At 33.0% G+C, this 21084-nt stretch overlaps 1 protein-coding gene across 6 annotated transcripts in view; it reads right to left on the bottom strand.

Moving 5' to 3' along the window:
* Positions 1–21084, bottom strand: part of LOC100643722 (protein eva-1) — a 324599-nt gene that overhangs the window by 153023 nt on the left and 150492 nt on the right. The window lies entirely within an intron of this gene.

Genomic DNA, 21084 nt, shown 5'->3' with positions numbered 1-21084 from the left:
ATATAAAGTAAGCAAACTAAAGTACTCTGTATGATATAATAGATAAAACAATGCTCTACCTACACTCCACTTTTTTAATTATACCAGAAAAAATATGAATTTGCAAAAATATAGTCTGTAGGTTCAAATGTAATCTGTTTATTGGATTAGAAATTTGGGTGAGGGAATATTTGGTCTTTATTGAAATGTTACGTTAACTATTGTATCTTTTAAAACTCAATTATTTAATCCTATAAAACTTATTATCTCTCATCTCGAGATACTTTGTAAGATTTATAAGTTTGAAAAGTATCATGAAAAACCAAAAAAAATTCGAATATTCGAGACGTAAGATTCGTAGATTTTCGACAAAGTTAAAAAAGATCAAGGGTGCCTCGTTTTAATTCTCGTTCACGTTGGTTGGTTTAATACGAGATAACTTAATTTCCGATCGACTTGAAATTTCATAGGATCTAGGGATGCAAAAATTTTTCAGGTATCGGAAAGTGTCACGTTTATAGGTGCTATTATAATCGGGAAGTCCATGAGCAATGGATTGGAGTAGCTAGAACCCTCCTTGATTGTGGAGCTAAATGTTAGTCCGTCCACATGGACGAACGGGATACGAGTATTTCAAAACCAATTATGAAATGATGAAACAACGTTGGACAGTTCAACAATTGGAGCCACGACATTTGTTGAGCAGAAAATTCAATTTCCACGACAGCTTTTCATTTTGATGAACGAGTTTCCTGCAGTATAAAAAAAAGAAGCAAGGGGCTCACGGAAAAAGATAAAGAATAAATAATATTATTTAAAAAGTTACAATAGTATAAATATGTTAGACTAAATAATTTTTAATCAAAACGAATACAGAAAATAGCATCAGTAGTAAAATATTTTTGGTGGTATTTTGATTATATTCTAATATAATATAGTTTATAATAGTTTGATGTACATAAATCTTCTTCCTATTTCTATTAGGTCATCCCATAAGTTCGTTCCGTTTTTCGAGCGGTTATATATGTTAAGATTGTTTACATACCTTTCAGTTTCATAGAAAAATGTAATCCCCCTCTCGTTGTACAACTTCTTCCCATTTTTCAAGTGCATTGGTCCCTTATCGCGGTATGTTTATAAATCGACACATGAAATGTATACACAAAAGTCGGCACGAACTTATGGGATGACCTAATACTTACTATTTTCGTTCGTCTCAATGGCTGATCTAATTGTTTCTTTTCTTGTTTCTTACGTGTATTCTTCAGCTTCGAATATATGAAACTAACTTTATATCTTGTATTAATATGTAAATAAATTGAAATATATTAGAAAGTTAATGTTGTTGTAATAACTAAAATATAAATTATCTTCTCTTTCGGATTATATGATTAAAAATACATGCATGCAGCTACTTTTTAATAATTTTAAATCAATAAGGAAAATGTAGCAAAAGTAAGAAATTCGCATCGAATATTTTCACACACGCGCTTTATAAGATAATTTCAATTTCAAAACGATTTTTCATCTTTAATCTTACGATACTCCAAGCAAGTATTACATTCCTTAGAGAATAATATTTTAGGTAAATTCCTGCTTCAAACTATATCCAATCGTCTGCTTTGACATCCATTTATTCAATACATTTATCGTCGCCGTAGGAACGTCGCGTTGATAACACGATAACCTCGACACTCGTCTTTTGCTCGAAAATTGCTCTGATTCGTAGGAAACGTGTCGTGAAACGACGAATTTCATCGGCACCCACGCGTGTTTTGCGTCAACGGGTGCGAAATTTTCGATCATGAGCAAAGGGGACTTCTACTATAAATTTCCTATGTGGCTCGAGCGAAAATGTTCGCCTAAAGTACAACATTGGCGCGCATTTCAAGAAGGTGAGAAGGTAGAAAAACGAATAAACGAGCGTAAATATCACAAATAAATAAAATCATGTGTTATAACGATCGCGTAAATTGCTATTCCGGTACGTTGAATCGATACGACCTGCTTCCAAGAAGTATTGTACGCTAATTGCACGCCAGAATCATTGTAGTAGACTGATTACGAGCAACCGAAATGATTCTGTTCTAGCTGAATGATTAATTGATCATTAACTGATTGGTTCTTCCCGTTGATGAGAACCATCCTACGGGTTACTAATTGCGCATCTCAGAGTAATGGGTATTAGTGAAAATTTTATGTATTCGTGTATACATAATTGTTGTTATATCTATTTACTTGAAACATTTGTGGAAGAAAAATAGATGGAAATTTGATATACCCATTACATGCTATTAATCTCATTCGAGGCGAATTTATGAGGAACAGAAGATGATATTTTTCAGTTATATTCATCAAAAATATATTTATGGATATTAAGAAAGTTAAATGATATTGTGATATGCTTTAAAGTTTATTAGTAAGTTAATTAAACCTACACAATCTACTAATCTTTCTCAGAAGTAATTTATAATTTATATTAATTGTTGAGATTATTAGATGTATAAACAGAGAAATGCGTGGATAAATTGTAAGGTAGAAAATATATTTTAATACAGAAGTGGAAGTACAAGTAGGAATATAATTTGAGCTGGTCCAGATCCGCACGCTAGCAGTGTTACCCTATAACTGAAAACCCCGAAGCCAACGTCGCCAGTCTACTGTTTATGGTCTGCATTCGTCCCAGTCTTTTGTCTATATGCTGTCGATGGCTTCAGTGCTTGAGAAAACTAAAAAGATCAGGTGTAGAGTTTTCTTAGATGTGGTGACCACTTCAACGTTAATGTTAATAATAAAACATGATGTGAAAATATCAATTTTGACTAAATATTAGATTGTCCCAAAAGTTTCTTTCGTTTTAGAAGGAAATAATAGATGCACAACATTTTTCGTTTTTATATTATTTTATTGAATTATCTATGATCCATTTTATTCTATTGAGATAAAGACCACAACACTAGACAAATTAGGTTTCATGTTTGAGACAACCTGATATTTAAAAATAATTTCTTGTTATGTTCTTGTTTTTTTTTTTTATAAAATATAAATTTTGTGTAGTAGGAATAATAAAAAAATATAGCAAAAATAATATTAATTGGAACGTAGGAACTACTAAGGAATGTATTAATTAGCGACAGCGTTATTGTTGTTTGAAGCACATACATAAACTAGTTTATGTATAGTATATATGTAGTATATATGTATATACGTAGAAATTTCATAAAGTTTGGCTGCTCTACTACTTACGAGAACAATAATACATTTCAATAGACCCACTCAATTATTTATGTTCTTCGAACATCATATATTCATTTGTGTTCACCATCCAACGTTATAGACCATATTGTATCGAAATCGTAATCCGTGTTAATTACCATCGCAAAGTTGACATTGATATCTTCAACTAAATAAATATTCTATACTAAATAAATTTTTAACAATATATCATCTAATACATTCATTGTTTAATTACAAAACGGGATTATTCCATGCTTGGACTTAATACTTGTCCTAGAATGTAGGTAAATACCATTTTGATACATAATGATATCTTAATAGGAAAATAAGGATAATAAACAATAAAAAATAGAGAAATATTATCTTCATTATCTTCAAATATTATCTTATTTTTCATTCATCTTCGGAGAAACAATTTGTAATAGCTTTATAGACACTTCCTTCAAACCATATATTTATATATGTATTCATTAAACGTCATAAAACTTAAATGGAAGAAGAAACAAAAACAAATATCGTATACCACAATTCTACGTGAGTGAGTAATAGCAAAAAACCTAAAACAAAAAGAAAGAAATTCCATATGAAACATTGCATTAACGCAACGACTAGTAATGAGTTAATAACAACCTCCAATACTACAGTGCAATTTTCATTCGATGAAAAACCAGCTAATATAAAACTATTAGAGCAACTAATCTAGAATTTCATTTTGATCGACCAACGTCTCGGCGCCTCTAATATTTTTAATTGCTGATTCCACTTGGCCAGTCTCGCTGAGCAGAAGTTTGCGAGCGGTTCTTAGTTCGGCGAAAAATGGCAAAATAAGGAATAAAGGAATTGAAAAATGGGCGTATGCGGGTCGAGAGTAGGCCATGCAAAGCGAAAACATTCTACGCGCCGGCACGTGGGAGACATTTTGCACAGTAGCGGCAGGAACTCTTTGCTCGCAACGCGTTTCTCTTCGCGGAGAGGCCGAAAGTGGCTCTTCGTCGTCGAGCTTCTAGCTATCCAACGATCGATTTTCTATTTTTTTCTCTTTCTTTCCATCTCTCTCTCTTTCTTTCGTACGTTCGAAAAATATTGTGAACCGTAACTCGCCGGAATTGTGTCTCAGCCGCTAGCCATCGATTCTCGCGTAGAGATGCTGAGTGTATGTGCGTCTTGTCTCCGTACCGTCGAAATGTTCGACGAAATTTATGGCGGTGAAATAAAATGTCCCGACCCGCAAACCTAGGGAATGCGAAGAGAACAGGACATACCAAGAAAATTTAATAGGGTTGGATTTAAACTGCATCGTGAAAATAATAATTTGCACTAAAGTGGGGAGAATTTCTGCAGAAATGGTTATTAGTACCATTGGGTAGTCTTCTTTCTTTTAGATTTTATTGCTTTTTTCGTTGTATATTGTTTATTGGTCGGGTGATATAGGAAAGTGATAAATTTGCAGAAAACTGTTTGATTCGTTTTGATGAAATGGAGTTGTTAAATTTTAATATGTAAATATCTTAGGAAACTGTGCAAAAGACATTTAAATGATAAATTGACTACTTTTGTTCTTGGAAAATTTGCTCATTTTAATATTGTAATGATCAAGTTTTCAGAAACTAAACGATTAATCCTGATGAGATAGATTACTGTTTTTTACTAACACAGTATACGACATTTTTATCTTTTAAGATTCCTGTTCTTTATAATGCAATGTACATCGTTTTTTCTACTAATTCTATTTTTTTACATATTTAAAAATTATACAACTAACAAATAACAAAGTGTTATATACACTTTACTATATAAAATACGATTAAGAAAAGAAGAAATTGACAAGTAATCAGTAACCAATACGATGTCTCACTTTCTCAAACTTTCATCAATTAAAAGGAACAGCATCAATGTGAAGTTCGGATTAAGATGCTTCTGTCAATGAAGAGTTGCCATTTATGCAAGAATTTCGGAACGTTTTAAATAAAATCGCAGGCTATGTATAGTTCCCTGCACAATATTATTATATACATTCACATTTCATATAAACAAACTGTAATATGTAAATATTACAATTAATAAAATTAAAGCGGCACGAGATACATTAACGTCATAACATCAATTGGAAAGTTAAACGATGCAATTTTACTATTTTCATTTAACAATACAAAAATATTATCAGTATTATGGTCGCATCAAAATTATGTTAATTATTAGTGCTGAATACCTTTTAATGCTTTAATATAATGTTATGATCTATAATATATATTATGATATAGTACGAGTGCTCAAAGTTCATAATAATTTTGTTATCGTTTGCAAGATACAAGATGCCCATCATGAATAATAATTTGTACAGCTTGCAGAGGAGGTCATTAAAATAAATTACTCCAAAATGTTCATTGTTTAACTTCGTACCAACGAATGGTATACACAACAAGTTTAATGAAATATTATATTATTAATCAGTTCGTTTGATATGTATAATGTTTCTCTCGAAAGAAAATAATTTCATTATAAAATTTGATTTTTCAATTCATTGGATAATAATTACTATATACAACAACAATATAAAAATAAAACAAATCTCGTTATCCAAATATGAAAAAAGTGATCTACAATTAAAATAAAAATAATTTAACAAAGAACATTTTTTATTAAGGCAACTGCAACAATACTTTTATTTCTTTATTACATATTATTTAATAATATTTTCTCACTAGTTCCATTTATCAAAATGAGATAACTGAGAATGTTTTGTATTATGTATTATTTATACGATTCAATACTTCATTCACAACATTCACAAAGAATCAATACCTTAAGACATAAGACTAATTCCTTCGCGCATAATTTTACGAATCGATGGATACAAATTCCGATATTAATATGAAGTAACGACGGGTATCATGAAACGATGTAATTGCTTCGCAGAGCAAGATTTTACTTCATTCTCTCGTTCAAATAACGTAAACTATGCTCGCGTGGTTGCGTTTCTTAAAACAGAATTTCTTCCGGTTTGTTGCACTGCTCGAGGTTCGTTGGACGCATTCCCACGACGGAATACCTCGTGAAGCTTTTACAGGGAATTCATCGAGGGCACAAGATAACCGACTTAACGGTAATAACCCATGCGGACGTCTATTCCCATAATGGAGCGTGAATATCCGGATGGGCTGCCAATAGACGACACTTTTCGCGATTTCACCCACCTGCACTCGATTCATTTCATGCTTTCGTCAGTTTCGGTTAAGGCTCCTCATTGGAAACGACACGAAATCCTTCCTTGACGAATGATCGTCTGATAAAACGTAATTTGAATGACGTTTATAAATGAAGATATATTAGGATCTGTTTTTGGAATTAATTTCCATTTTAATTCAACGAAGTTTAACCTAATTTATTAGAATCTAATTTAATTTAATAGGAAGTATGATGTTAGTAATGCTTTTTACTACTAATTTATCTATTTATTAATATTTCTTTGGTCTATCTAAATTATACCAGATTTTGAAGAATTTTTATAAATTATTTTTATAAAAGGAAATTTCAGTAGCACAGATAACAAACATTTGAGAAGTGTAACATTAATATGAAGTATTAATGTAGAACCGGTTAGGATTATGGTAATAATTTGACGATTTAGCGAAGATAGTAAAATAAGGAAAATGTAAATTGACCTATTCTTTCAATATATTATTGATGGATACATTAAATCAAATTCTCAATACTTAGAATAAAAAATTGGCCATATTCATAAACATTCTTGGTCGACGAGAACAATCAGGAAATGCCGATAAATGTGTTGTACCGAATGGGAGAACGAGAGAAACACATAAATGAGGTAAAATTAGCGAAATCTTGTGTCTAGACATATCGAGTCACATATAAAATTCTGAATTTAGAGCAATCGCGTGGAAAAGCTATTCTATCAGTTAGAAACAATTTACAATTCCTCTTTCGCGAAATCGAGCAGAGAAATCGGAATTGTTCGCGGACGGCATTTTACGCTTGACAAAATCTCACGTCGTCTGTTATCTCAAAACAAAGGCATTATTGTTCGAATCAGACCATACTTTTATCATAAAATTTTCCAAATACATATTACTCTTATTTCTCATCTCTAATTTTTGAACAATCTTATATTTTTCAAATATCCTAATTTAATGAACTTATAAATATAAAAAATTACTTAATAACGATTTAACGTCTAATAGTTAGATAATGTTTAATATCAATAAAGATATTTCTTTTTAATACTGAAAATCCAAGAATTTCATATCTTTCAGTTATAGTTTTGATGATTTTTTTTATTTTATACATGTTTCTAGGAAACATTACAGTTAATACTATTTTATGAATATTCAATCTTTATCATATTCATCATTCATATTTTTTAAATACGAAATTTCATATGCACAAGATCTGAAGAAAAATTCGCAAACAAGACGAATCAGAACATCCTCATGTGCAATTCTAACTATTTACTTAACATAATACAAGGTATGTATCTGAAAATGTAATCTTGAAATTGTCATCTGTACTGGCTTTTATTAAATTATTTGCAAACTAAGAAAATGTCGACGAAGTTATAGAGTTTGCCTATTTTCTTTCTCAAGGAGGATGGCTATTATTTCGTTGTTACTAACTCAGATGAAAATCATTGTTAGCGGAGCGCAACGAAACGCGATACGATGTTGCGAACATAGAATAATGAGATACGATATAAACTTTTTAATGGGCACGCCATATTGCAACATTTGGTGAATATAAAATATTGATTTTTTATCTTTTTGCTACTCGTTACGTGGTTTCTGAAATTGAACCCGTGATAACTATGTTTATTGTTATCACATTAGCAGTGCAATTTGCAACTTTTACAAAAATGCAGATGTGTCTATTTTTATACAAAAAGATGAAAAATACACGAAATAAAGTGAAAAATATCGTATGAAGAGATCCAAAAAATTCCAAAACACTAAAGTAGCTAAAACAGCCTAAAATTTTTATTGCTTGCAGCAGCTGTTTCTTCAAATACACATCTTTCCAAAAAATTACGCACGGTTTTATTTTCACAAGTTTACATCTGCGGAACAGACTGAATATTAAAACAGACAAGACAGGCCGTTTTCAAAAAGTATCTCTAATTGCAGTACCACAAATCTTGCGTCTCCAAGCGAGAGCATTCCCGTGTTCTGACATAAATCCAGAAAAATACACAAGGTATCTGTGTTACATGCTGCGCCAATAGAAAGCTTGCGCGAGCACGTTTCCATTATCATATCCAGCGCAAACATTTCGAGAAGCAACGGCGACGGGAATCTATTTCAACTTATCGAAGCAATCTCGAGCGAGTAGACACATCGTGCCGTAGGATGATTTCGCGGGGTAGAGAATACGGTGGCACGTTTCAAGGAGAAACATCGCGCACGGTACTGACAATGAGTGCCAGTAAACTTTTAAGACGATAAGCTGACGCCGAACTGAGCCAGTAATCGAAACAAACGCAATTTTCAGTTCGCGAAATTCCATCGGATGGAGGAGTGAAAACATGTTTGTGTTCGTGATTTCGATATTTCTACGTATCAGACACGTGCATTAAGATGCATGTATTCTCTGTCCTGTTTTTGCGACCAGGTTTTCAGCACAGAGATAGAAAGAAAAAAACAATATCGTATATAAGCACCGCTCTACAGCGGTGTGGTTTAAATCTAATTTAAAAATAATAAGCTAAAAAATGTAATTTCAACACACAAAACATTGTATGGCTATGTCGTACCGTCACGTATTGGTACTTTTGCCTAAACCACCCCACAACCGAAGTTCATTGTTTATTATGAAAAACACACACATGTAATACTACTACCTGTCAATAAACGTTATAAAAAAAAAGATGTATGTATTCTCAGTTTTAGTGTGAGATAGATGTAGTGCTTAAAATAAAGTCACTAGTTCATTTATTTGAAATCTTTAAAGAGTAAATAATTTATTACGATAGAAATTTATGCCAATAAAACAATAAATGGATTTAATTGATCAAAGTTCAGTTTGATGAAGCATTAATTGAAATGTTGTTCGTAAAGATCAGATAAATATAAATTTTTACTGTATATTAATAACAGATCATTTGCTAAACGACGAAAAAGTACGTAAGCAATATAATTTCTACGTACAGTTGTAAATAAAATATCTGTTAAATTATCTGTTTCACGAAGAGTTATATAAATGAGTATTTATATTTCTTCTGTATAATATGGGACTTAAAAATATACTTCTTGTACCTTGAAGCACCATTAATATATATAGACGAATTTAAAATTTGTGTTTCAAATTTACAAATTAAGTTCATTTGAATTTTATTCAAAAAGAACTTCTCTTATTTATATGCTCCGCCAATGTACATATCCCATTACAATGAGAATAAGATTTCGCCTGTAGGGGGTTAAATCCATATTCCCATTGATGAAAATCAATGAAATTGAATTTACCGGAAGCAATACTTCATATTGATTTCGTGTTCTTCCCACTGTACAGATCGAAATTGTCGTTTTGCTGGAAATCGAAGTTCATGAACACAAACCGACTGTTAATCATTCATGTTACTCCACACATGCTCTTGCGTTTGGCGATCCATTGCCTCGAGCGTGAATTTTAATTGAGGCTTGCATTAACGTGGCTCCACAAAGCTCCGATTGTTATTAGTTTCCAAAGGCAGTTTCAGTTTTGTGCTGGGATCTATTTGCTGACGCCGAGTACAGCCGAAAAGTTTCTGGAAACCTGATTCATTTGTATTATGAGAATTATTCTGATTCAATATTCAAACGCCCACTGCGCTCACTTCCGGTTTTCAGTCGCGATTCGTTGAAATTCTCCAACGAAATTCAGAATCTGTTCGACCGTTCGGGAAAAAGTTCCTCTGTCAAGGTAATTAGTTTTTCTAAACGATGAAGAAAAATGAAGTTTCGAAATAAAGTTTTGCGATGCCGCTGCCTGGAAACTTTATTCTTTGAATGATTAAGAGCTCCAGATGTAAGATTTATTCAGAAATGTTCTTTACTACTACTTTCTACTTTCTTCTTTGCTACTACTTTCCAATATGTAGGATTTTAATTAAGATTGTATGTATTTTTGCCATTTTTTTTCAATGTAATCAGAATAAGGAGAAACCTAATTGGAAATTGATATTTCAATTTGAATATTAACAATATTCCTACTTATTATTCACATATGTATTAGGTCCTTTGTGTATTGCGTTATCATTCTGTATTTTAGAAACGTAAATTTGTTTTGAATTTTTCTAGCGAATGACCGAACCCAAGTATCACGAATACTTGAAAAGTATACTTCAGATTAGTATGAGAAACAGGAGTGTATCATCACTTTAAACTTTAGACTTTAGGTGCACGTGACCGATTGTGTCCTGAGAATGTCTGCACATTTTATACGAAGTGAGTAAAAGAGATTGTAAAATAGAACAAAAGGGAATGGGCAGATGTAGGCGTATATTGTGCGGAAAAATACATGCGGAAGGTAATATATGAATGAAATTGGAGGTGAAAATTATTTCGCATTGTTGAGACATTTTGTGTTGTTCGGTTAGAAGTATTGTGCTGAACTGTATATTAACTACATACTTAAATATATTTCTAGAACTATTACGAAACATATTCATCTACATTAATCTATATACATTCAGGTGTTTATTAAGTATAAAATTATTTTACGATTACACTTATTATTGTATTTATGGAAGATTATAGAAACATATGACCTGTGACCTATGAACTCTTGACCGTTATAGAAATATATTAATTTTGTGGCTAACAAGCTTTGAAGATATTTTAGTCGATTTTTAAATAATAATTAACTAATAAAGAATCCAAATACAGAACCCAAATTAAACTCTTTGGCTTATAATATTCCTTAAATTTTATACCATTTGCTGACAAACACCATGTACACGATATTACACGACATTTCGTTCCACGAGCATTTCTCAGTCTGCTAAAACCCCTAACGCGACAAAAAAGCAGCAACAGGAAGGTTAGGTTCGTTAATTCCTGGGCTAAAACAAAGCAAATGGCATAGATCTGCGAAAATGCTCCCGAAGTGTAGATCTCAAATATGCGACCAGGGATCGAGCGTAAAGCTTTGTTTTCCCTCTCCTTTTCTCTACTTCGAACAATCCTCGTTGTTCTTAATTCCTTATCAAGCAGTAAGTGGGACTGATTAAACAGATTTTGTCCTCTGTCGTGGACGTTGAGCTCTGTCGAGGGTATTAAGTTGAATTACATTTGTAACAGTGGCCCGTGTCGCTTGGAAAATGCCACGCAGACGGAGGGGTTAATGGTGGGAGGCAAAAAAAGAAGGTCAAGGCGTCGATGCAGAATAGCGCGAATGAAAGAACCCTCCGTCTCGACGAGGATTAATTAAATTGTTTTTAAAGCAGCGTTCGAGCGGAGGGCCCTGTGAATATTAACGCTAATTAATTGCGCCGTCGGACTCTTGCTGCGGTATCAGTCACGGATATACGACGATATTTAAAATTTAGTTCGAAAAATTTAGTTAAAAAAGAAGTTACCTGAACAGCTTATGTAATTCAAATGGCGCTACAGTTTTCTATCCGCGAAAAACTCTCATTTAAACTGCGATTCAATGCATATCATCAAGTAGAATTCTATTATAAATCTGCCGTAACCTAATTATAACCGTTCTGCATCCGAATAATATTATTCTGTTCAACAAACGAAAAGACTTCTAAAATATTAAAAATCTTGAAATAATCGCATTTAGCATCAGCTCGATTCTTTCATATTTTGTTAAAATTTCAAGTTAACAATAAAAGAATACAACTAGACATAAAATGACTCAGAGGAAATATGAGATTTAACTTCAATAATCTAAATCGAAACCCAAATACATATATCAACTTCCATGGTCTTAACCTCTTTCAAAAAGGAGGAGGAGAAACAAAGGTAGTAGAGGTTATCAGCAAGCGTGATCACCACCCACGTGGTATCCCTACGCGAGACGCCTCGTTGCCAAAACATCATGGTATAGGCCCGCAATTATCTGCAATCAAGATAACACGCCTAACGAAAGAGGACGAGATACCCACAAATTTCATCGGTCATTACCCATTCGTTAATAATATCTTGTGTCTTTCAGTAAACCGTACACGCGCACGTGTTGCATTCGCCATTAAACGCCCTCGCGTACCTAATTGCAACGTCCTGGTTCGCAATTCTGCTGAAACGCTACACAGAATATCCGCAAACGTGTGCGCGTTTGTTTCGTCAGGCGGATAATACGAAAGTTCGCGTTTTGAAACGTTCAGAAGGGATGTCGGATTCAACCTACCCTTCTCCTCACAACCCCTATCCTTTCTCGCGGTGTCGCGCTCACAAGATTAGACGTGCTCTAATCAGATAATCTTATTCAACCCTTTTCCGCGGAATTATAGACAACGGAGCACGAGGCTGAATAATATTAGCAAACTCCATTCGAACTAGTTAAGAGGATGCCCTTTATTCCGATCCTCGAATAACCTTTGCTTCTTCGTGACCAGAATTTCTGACTGTTCGTGATGGAATGACTGATGACTTATGAGATTGTCTTCGGGTAGATTGAAGATGGCTCTGAATGATAGGAAGTTGTTTGGAATGGTTTTAAAGAGTTGAGGTTTAAAAGGTATTTTAAGATAGAATGCAGAAAATTATAAGTTTAATGGAGAGTGATTAGAATACGAAATAATAAATATGATATTATTTATATATATATATAATATATAATATATATATAAATATATATAAATATATATTATATATATAATATATAAATATATAATATTAAATATATATATAAATATAATATATAATATATATATATATATATAAATAATATCATATTTATTATTTCGTATTCTAAAAATCATTATATATCAATATATATCATTATATATATAATATTGTTTGAGATAAAGAAGATAGTATTCATTCTTGTCAGGATCTCTGAGTGTCTATCAAGAAATGTGCAAGATTATGAAATAATAGATATAGTATTGAAATTATGTGAAATTATGATATTTTCATAGACGATACAATAATCATAACTGTAATAGTCTAATTTTTAAGTTATTTTGTTAGTTGAGATAGTTTTATGATTACATATTTCTAACTATTGTTTGTAAAGATACCTATCTGATGCTGTTTTGTAATATTTCAACATTAAACATTACTCCCAGATACTACATAAATTTCCACTGGTAAAAAGCGACCGTTAAATATTTAGTCCTCAATAAAGCAGGTGAGGTTTACTAGATGCTACTGTACATAAGATGCTTTTAGTTTTAAGAAGCATACTTTAAGAGTCTATAATAGCATCTAAGTTAGGAAGGGAAGTCTTGTAAATTATCATATAGTAGTACTTTCGTATCATTACAAAAATTCGATACTATAAAAACAAAATTTATAGAACCTAATAAATAAGCGCTCTATTACGTAAAATGGATAATAAACTAAATAACATTTTAATAAAATAAATACATAGTCTATTTCAATAATTTTTCGACCAATTAATGCCTACTAATTTATCCAAAAGAAAAAATAATTATCACATACCGAAACAAAAAATCCACTTTTTAATAATGCGATCCTACTTTAGTGATCGCCGAGTCAATCGAATCGGAAGACACGAGTACCGCAGCAAATGAATAATATATCAGCAGCTACATACACGAGAATGCAATTACATTTGGTTTAGAGAAGAACGGTGTCTCTTTCACCCGACACAACGACGAGCTGATGGCAACATGAGAACTATCTTAGCTGAGAGGGGAAATGCTCGCGAGACGAGCTACGGATCGCTGAGGCTCCATCGAAGAACGTTGAGTGAATTTGTTCGAAATCGCTCTGCTCGCGACGTATGGACGCTTTACGCGGATAGAGGGCCGATTTTAGAAAGGAATTCGAAACTTTCGTGAACACGTCCCTTGACTTAGCTAAGAAAATAAAGGCTGACAGAACAACTGCGAGATTTATTAAGACGAGCGAATTCGTCGTTGCGAAGAGAGCGCACTTTATTTTCACAGTGATGAAAAATTGCGTCGTTGGAAGGTTGCATGGACGATTCAGGAACGAAGATGCGAAAGGAAGGGAGAAAGAAAACGTGCTGCTTCCTGGATACGTTGTTCCGAGGAAATTCCTCGGCGCTCTAGGAGAGGGTGAATAAATAGATAAAAAAGAAGGCTGGAACTTTGATAAATAGCAGACGATGAAATATGAGAAAATGAGCACAATTTCATTTCTTCCCGCGATAATTTTGGAAAATTTGCATAGATGGAGAAATCACGGAGATCTATTAAGAGTTATGAAAAAATAATAAGAGCTTCGTTCAGTATTAAAGTTTGAGTCAAAGTTTATTTGATTTGATTGGTTACTGTGACAGGAAGAATTAAGAAGATTCGAAATTATGATATATTTGAATATCAAGCTGCAATTGTTGATAATAAATTACGTTTAATATAATATCATTGCAGGAATTAATTCAATTATAATTCATAATTATTTTCCTTCAAAATTAAACCACGATAATTCACTATATATATTCTAACTAGTAATGTAGAATATATTATATATTCTATATTAATAATATTCTTTTTTTTTACTATTTCGCTCTTGGTCCTTAATAGATTAAACGTAACTTCAACTTGTCTGTAAAATATTTTACTTCATCCCCTTTTTTCCTGCTTAAATCTTAATAAAATATAATTTTCATCTTCTAATAATTTGATCAAGAGTCATCTCGATTAAATATCAACCAATAAATAGTGCAAAGAAAAGAAAAATGAATGCGTATCTTATCGTATTAAATGTATGTATACCATACAGAAATTCAATACGAGATAGTTGGGAGGTTGATGAGAAACGAGAAACGCCATCATAAGTCATCCCGTCGATGAGACCTTGGAGAACGTCCAAAAAGAGGTACACACGCGGATAAGGAATAATAACGCGATAAGCGAAACGAGTGTCGCTGCGGAACGATTTTTCAGCGGGAGATTAAATGGATTAGATCCCTTCCTGTGACATTTTCAACGGATTTATGTCTCATTTCCACGAGCAGTTGTTGATACGAATGCAAACGCTCATCCTAAGAATCCAAGAAGAATTTTGAACTCTTTCGATTTATTCACACTTCTTGAATCGTGTCGAAGTAATTTCAATTAAGGAAATTGTTAAACGTGAAACATTAAATGAACGAGTAATTTGCTGAATGGTAGAAGAATCTTGTTTGGTATTTTTATATAATAATTACGCGTATAGCGTGAGAATATTCATTAAGCTTCATTGATTATCTACTTTTATCTTTGATTATGTCTTTTGTTGATAGAATTTATCATTTTTAATTTTATGTTGTTTTTGTATGTTTGTAGAATTTATATTAAATTATTATTCAAATTATTTATAATCTTTTTTTATTATTATGTTTCGTATTCTTATTTCGTTTGTTAAATAAAACAAAAAAAAATAAATTTCGTTCGTAGTCCTGCATATATTTGCACTGTGTCAAACTCTGCTTTGACTTTTAACGAACTAGAATGGGAATACATAGCATGGAAAATTTTTACACTTGAAGCCCTTCTCCCGTCGTCGGTGAAAAATCCAAGGAAATGTAAACTTTTTAAGGAACGTTGAAAAGGAAAACGCGACTAAAACTCAAGTGAACCAGGAACCTCGACAAACTGATTCAATTCGGCTTGAGGGTAACCTCGTTTCCCAGTGCAGGAAATGGCAAATATACAATCATGCCACGCTACAATTCTCCTATTAGTTTTGACAACGAGCAAACACGCTGTTTGTAACGCGATAGAACATCGTCGAATATTATTATACAATGGAAATAGCGAAAAGTTCGCGAAGGAATTTTGCCTCATTTCTTTATCGTGAAGTTTTTATAAAATACAAATATAAATTATAAAAATTCGTAGTTTATTCTTGGTTGATGTTATCGCAATACAAATATAGTTACGAACAAAACCTATATACATGTAGTATCTTAATGGGTCTTAGAGGAAAGGACAAGTAATGATGTTTTGATTTAATAAATAATATTCGAAGCAACGAAATGATTACAATGCTGTCGTACGCCTTATTTTCATACGCGGCTTTCGACTTCCCGATTCACACTCTCTGGCTTCTACACTCGCTCGCTCTCGCTTCTCAATTCACACTCTGCACACCTTTTGCATCCGTCCTCTCCGGCTTCTCAACTAACACTGCCTTTAGCGTCTCTTTGTCTTTTCCCGTCCTATCGGACACGTGTCAAGAAACGCCCGTGGCCAGGGTCACGCAGGCCCTTTCCACGAAACTATCCACTTAAAAAGAAGACCGACAACACATTGATGTACCCGACGATGCCGCGGCTCTCGCGGCATTGTTTATGGTTCGGCAGATATCTTAGGCCTTTTGTCCACGATACTACATACATATATTGACTACTGTTATGACACTTCGATTATAATATATTGAATATATTATAATATATTATACATATAACGAATATATTATAATATATAGCAAAAATCACGGCATTATCAAAAATATAAGCAAATTCGAGTATATAATCTCAACAGGAAGGGTTAACAAGTATGAAATGCAAGTGTATAGTCGAAAAGGAGGATCTAAGACCAACTTAACACCATAGTATGGTCGTGATATTTCCGACAGTTTCTCGGCGTTAACCAGAAGCGACTCCACTGTCAGCCGTAATACCGTTGCCGACAGATCGTTTGATGCAGGAAAATTACATATTACAGCTGCACCGCAATAAGCAATTTGCCTGATGAAACGCGTATTTCCAACGTACTTTGCTCTAGCAGACCAAGCCATGACCGCAACCTACTTAGAAACGTGCACAAAGCACTAATGTACAACATGCTGACTGATGCTTCGCGGGATACTGTTTGTTTTTCCTATTACGATGTTCTTTTTACGAGCTCAAACCATAAATCTATCGAGTATCAGTGTAAATTTTACATGAATCGATAATGGTTCAGGTAGCTTAAGATTGCGAGGCATTGGAGAATTTTGAAAACAATGGATGGTTTTCTGAGCACATGGTTGGGTGGATATTGAATTGTTACTTCAGTCGCTCAGAAGCCATGTTGATTCATTCGATAAATTAAAATGCATAGAAGAATAAGAATTACAAATATTATTTTGTAAAATTTTCCTTGGAAGTTTTAGATTTATGAAAATAAGATTTCGTTTCTTCAAACGTTCAAACATACTAATTATATACCTGGATAGTGTGAAATTTGTGACCTTATAAAAAATGGACCGGACTTCAAAACTATTTTATATAACGATACAGAAATATTTGATAAAAATTATAGATCCAGTAGACTAGGTAATTTTTTGTCGGGCATCGTATTATATAATTTTGCTAGTGTACTTTAAAAAAGATACAATTAGATCTATACAAACCTATACAAACAAAGTATCCTGTCAGTAGTCTAAGCAATTTTTGATCAGATCTCGTATTATGCACCAGATATAACACTTGTGTTAGTGTACTATAAAAAAACATAATTGGTGGTAAAAATCCAAACCTCAAAACTCTTTCATACACTGATGCACACTCCAGATCGCGCAGTACATTATGGTTGGAAAATGAAGAAACTTTAACAACGAGAGGCTGTTTTCCAATATTCTATTAATACTCGCGAGAATATAAGTCTCTGGGGAGGAGGGTGATAAACATTCTGTAAACGGATTAACAAGTAAATCCGCGAGTTTCTAGGTGAAATATGCGAACTTGTATAAACAGTTCTCTCCGCCAATTCGATTGGAATATCGTGCAATTCCTGCGGAATAACCGAATTGCGTAATGGATGCGGTCTATCGCGTGCAATTAAAGTTCAATGTGTCCCATGCAACAAGAGTATGGAATTCGATTTTGAATTCTTCGCGCGCGAAACATTCCCATACACCAGAAGTGAAATGATGAACGCGCCAAACTCGATGCGAGCGGTATTAAAACGTTTCGCGCCGTGAAAGCTCGAAGCGACGACCCGTCGAAACAAGATGGTGAAACAAGGCGCGATTGCATGAACTTTAACAGAGTCGTCTTTGTTCCGCGTCAATGTTACGCGCTTGGGATACGACTTGCCAATTAACTATTCCAATGAAAAAAACCGCCGCGGCTGCGGTCTATAATGACGTAGTGTATCGTGGAAAACGATGTCTGGACTTTTGTGAGGGACACGATGCTTCTTCTGTTTGGCCGCTTCGCTTAATTGCAACCTCTGTCGTAGTAAATGTATATAGTTGCTCGTGTTATTGAAACCGTAGTTTCTCACTTGATATATTCATTCTTGGTTTTATGAAGAATTTTCTTGGTTTTATTTTATATTCATACGAGGGGTTAGAATGTTAAATGTATCATACATCGTTAAAATATAGTAACTTTGTTAAACTATTTTAACGAGTCTTATACTTTATCTAATATTTCCTACATTATTACGAGTGTTCCTACTATCTGTTTTATATTTACGAATTACTATATTTATAAAAGATTAGAAATATTTGTGATTTATTAATTATTGAGTATTTGTATAGTAAGAATGATCTTTAAATCTATCAATGATCGACAATTACTTTATAAAAATTACAATTCTAAATCACCTTTATCAAAATTAATACATTAATTTGATATCTTTAGGTCTATCTTTCTCTAGTTTATATTCAAATATTTTCCCATCTTTTGTCGCAATTTTGATCATAAAATAAAACAGATCTTATACGATACATTCGCAAAACTAAGTTTACCAATTTGCACACAATGGAGGCTATTACATATATCGTAAATGTCAAACACCAAATCCGGTTGCAATGCAAGAGGGGCAAATTTGGCAACAATTTCCATCAACCAGAAAGGATAAATTCGCCACAAAGGAATCAGCATGGCGCAGAGAGAGTAGAATATTACGCGAGAATCTACAGTGTAGAATCTCCGGAGGATGCGCGAAAGGAAGGAAAGCGAGCGTGCTCCTCGGCAGCTTTTGAGTTGGAACGCGAGAGCACGTTTCCATGCCGCGTTTCTGCATTTTGCAACTGGCTAAACTGCCTACGTGTCTGTGCCAGGGACACTTACACCAACCTGCCAAGCAGATAGCGTTCTGAGAGTACGAGTTAGTAATATTAATCGAGAGCAATTCCGACTGCGATTTACGCGTCTCGTGAGAACTAAAGACAGAGTTAAGAAGAGTGGTTACATTTGTCGTTGTGAAAGAGATTTTGTAAGAAAACTGTGAAGTAATTACGAGGAATGAAAACCATAGCAAAGTGATAAGTATATGTCAAGTAAGAAAAGAAAAAAATATAAAATTGTAGTTTACGTATTTAAATTAAATCGATCTAATTAATGCAAAAGTTTCAATAAAATTAGGTCGCTGATTTTATGCTTCGTTGATTTCATCATGTAAATCTAAAAGAGCATTGGAAGAGAAATAACAAATTAATTTCCTATGTAATGAATTCAAAGATCAGTAGCACTTGGATAAGGTCAATTAGTGCGATTAATAGTTCAAGTGAAGGAGATTCTCCAAGATTTAACTCGTTTGAGAAAGTAAATGTAGTATTTTATTTCAATATTGCTGAAAAATTGAAATTTTAGTGTCCTGGTGACTTATAGATATCAAGCAATCTAATGTTTATATATAATAAAACCTGTATTTTATAACTAATACATAATGAATAATAAAATTACTTTGTTCTCGACTTCTTTGTTCGTAATTTAAGATGTTTGCAGAAGTTATATTGCTCTAGGAAAATTATAAAATGAAGAAGGGGAGGATCAAGGAAGAGACGAGAATGATTTGTAATGGTCGAATAAAAGTTTTATTTGTGAAAAACTAGACGAAAATTGAGCTCTTTAAAAATATGAAGTGCCACGGAACATTATGTAAATATTCGTACCATACCATGAATACCGACCGTATAAACGGGTCAAGAGTTTTAAAGGGGTTCAAAGGGTTCAAAAGGAAGAAGCACCCGCCTTCACCGAAAAAAATCAATACCGACTGCCTTAATAAACATTCGAGAACGGGGTTTGAGTGTTTTCACAGGGATCAGATAGCTCTTTTCGACTCATGGACGAGTTAATTTCAATTAATAATTTAACTGCAGCTAGGTATCTGTAAATGTATCCGAAAAATCAAAGAACCTTTTTAATCTACGAATAAAATCAGGAATCAAGATCGTGTACAGTAACGATTTAATCTCTTCTATTTTTTTTTATTCGTAATCTTTTTTTCAGAGAAACCTTTAGTAATTAATAGTGATTACAGCAATAAATGCATTTGGATTTTCAGAAAAGATGACGTATTCATCAATAACGAACGATTTAATGTTGTATGATTCTATTCCTTTTCGCCATTTCAATAAAATTCTTTCAATGCTAATCATTCTGCTTTCTTATTCATGTAAATACCTGTATTTCTATGCATTCTCTATCCTTTCAATGAAATATCGGACTTACGATGAAGAAAAAGGAGATTCTTTCAAATTTTTCAAGTTCTTCTATTCATCATTTCATGGAACGAAGAAAAAAAGAGAAGAACCAGAAAATAGAAAATTCAGAATTAAACTTATACTATATCTAGTGTTACTTTAATCTTAATGAGGCTGATAATAAAAATAAAAGAAAAGAAAAGGGATAAAAAACATAGGAAAGAAAAGTGTTAAAGACAACAGAGAAAAGATAAGCGTAGAGAGAAAGTTTCAGTTCTGTCTGATGGAAGAAATCGTGACAGGTATAGTAACTTCCTCGAAAAGGTAATTTCTGATGAATTTTACGACACGAGTGCAATGGAAGCGAATGACC

The sequence above is a fragment of the Bombus terrestris genome, chromosome 1 (genome assembly GCF_910591885.1).
Source record: "Bombus terrestris chromosome 1, iyBomTerr1.2, whole genome shotgun sequence".
Classification (NCBI taxonomy): Eukaryota; Metazoa; Arthropoda; class Insecta; order Hymenoptera; family Apidae; genus Bombus; species Bombus terrestris.
The sequence above is the reverse complement of the archived record's forward strand: the minus strand, read 5'-3'. Positions and strand labels throughout refer to the sequence as shown.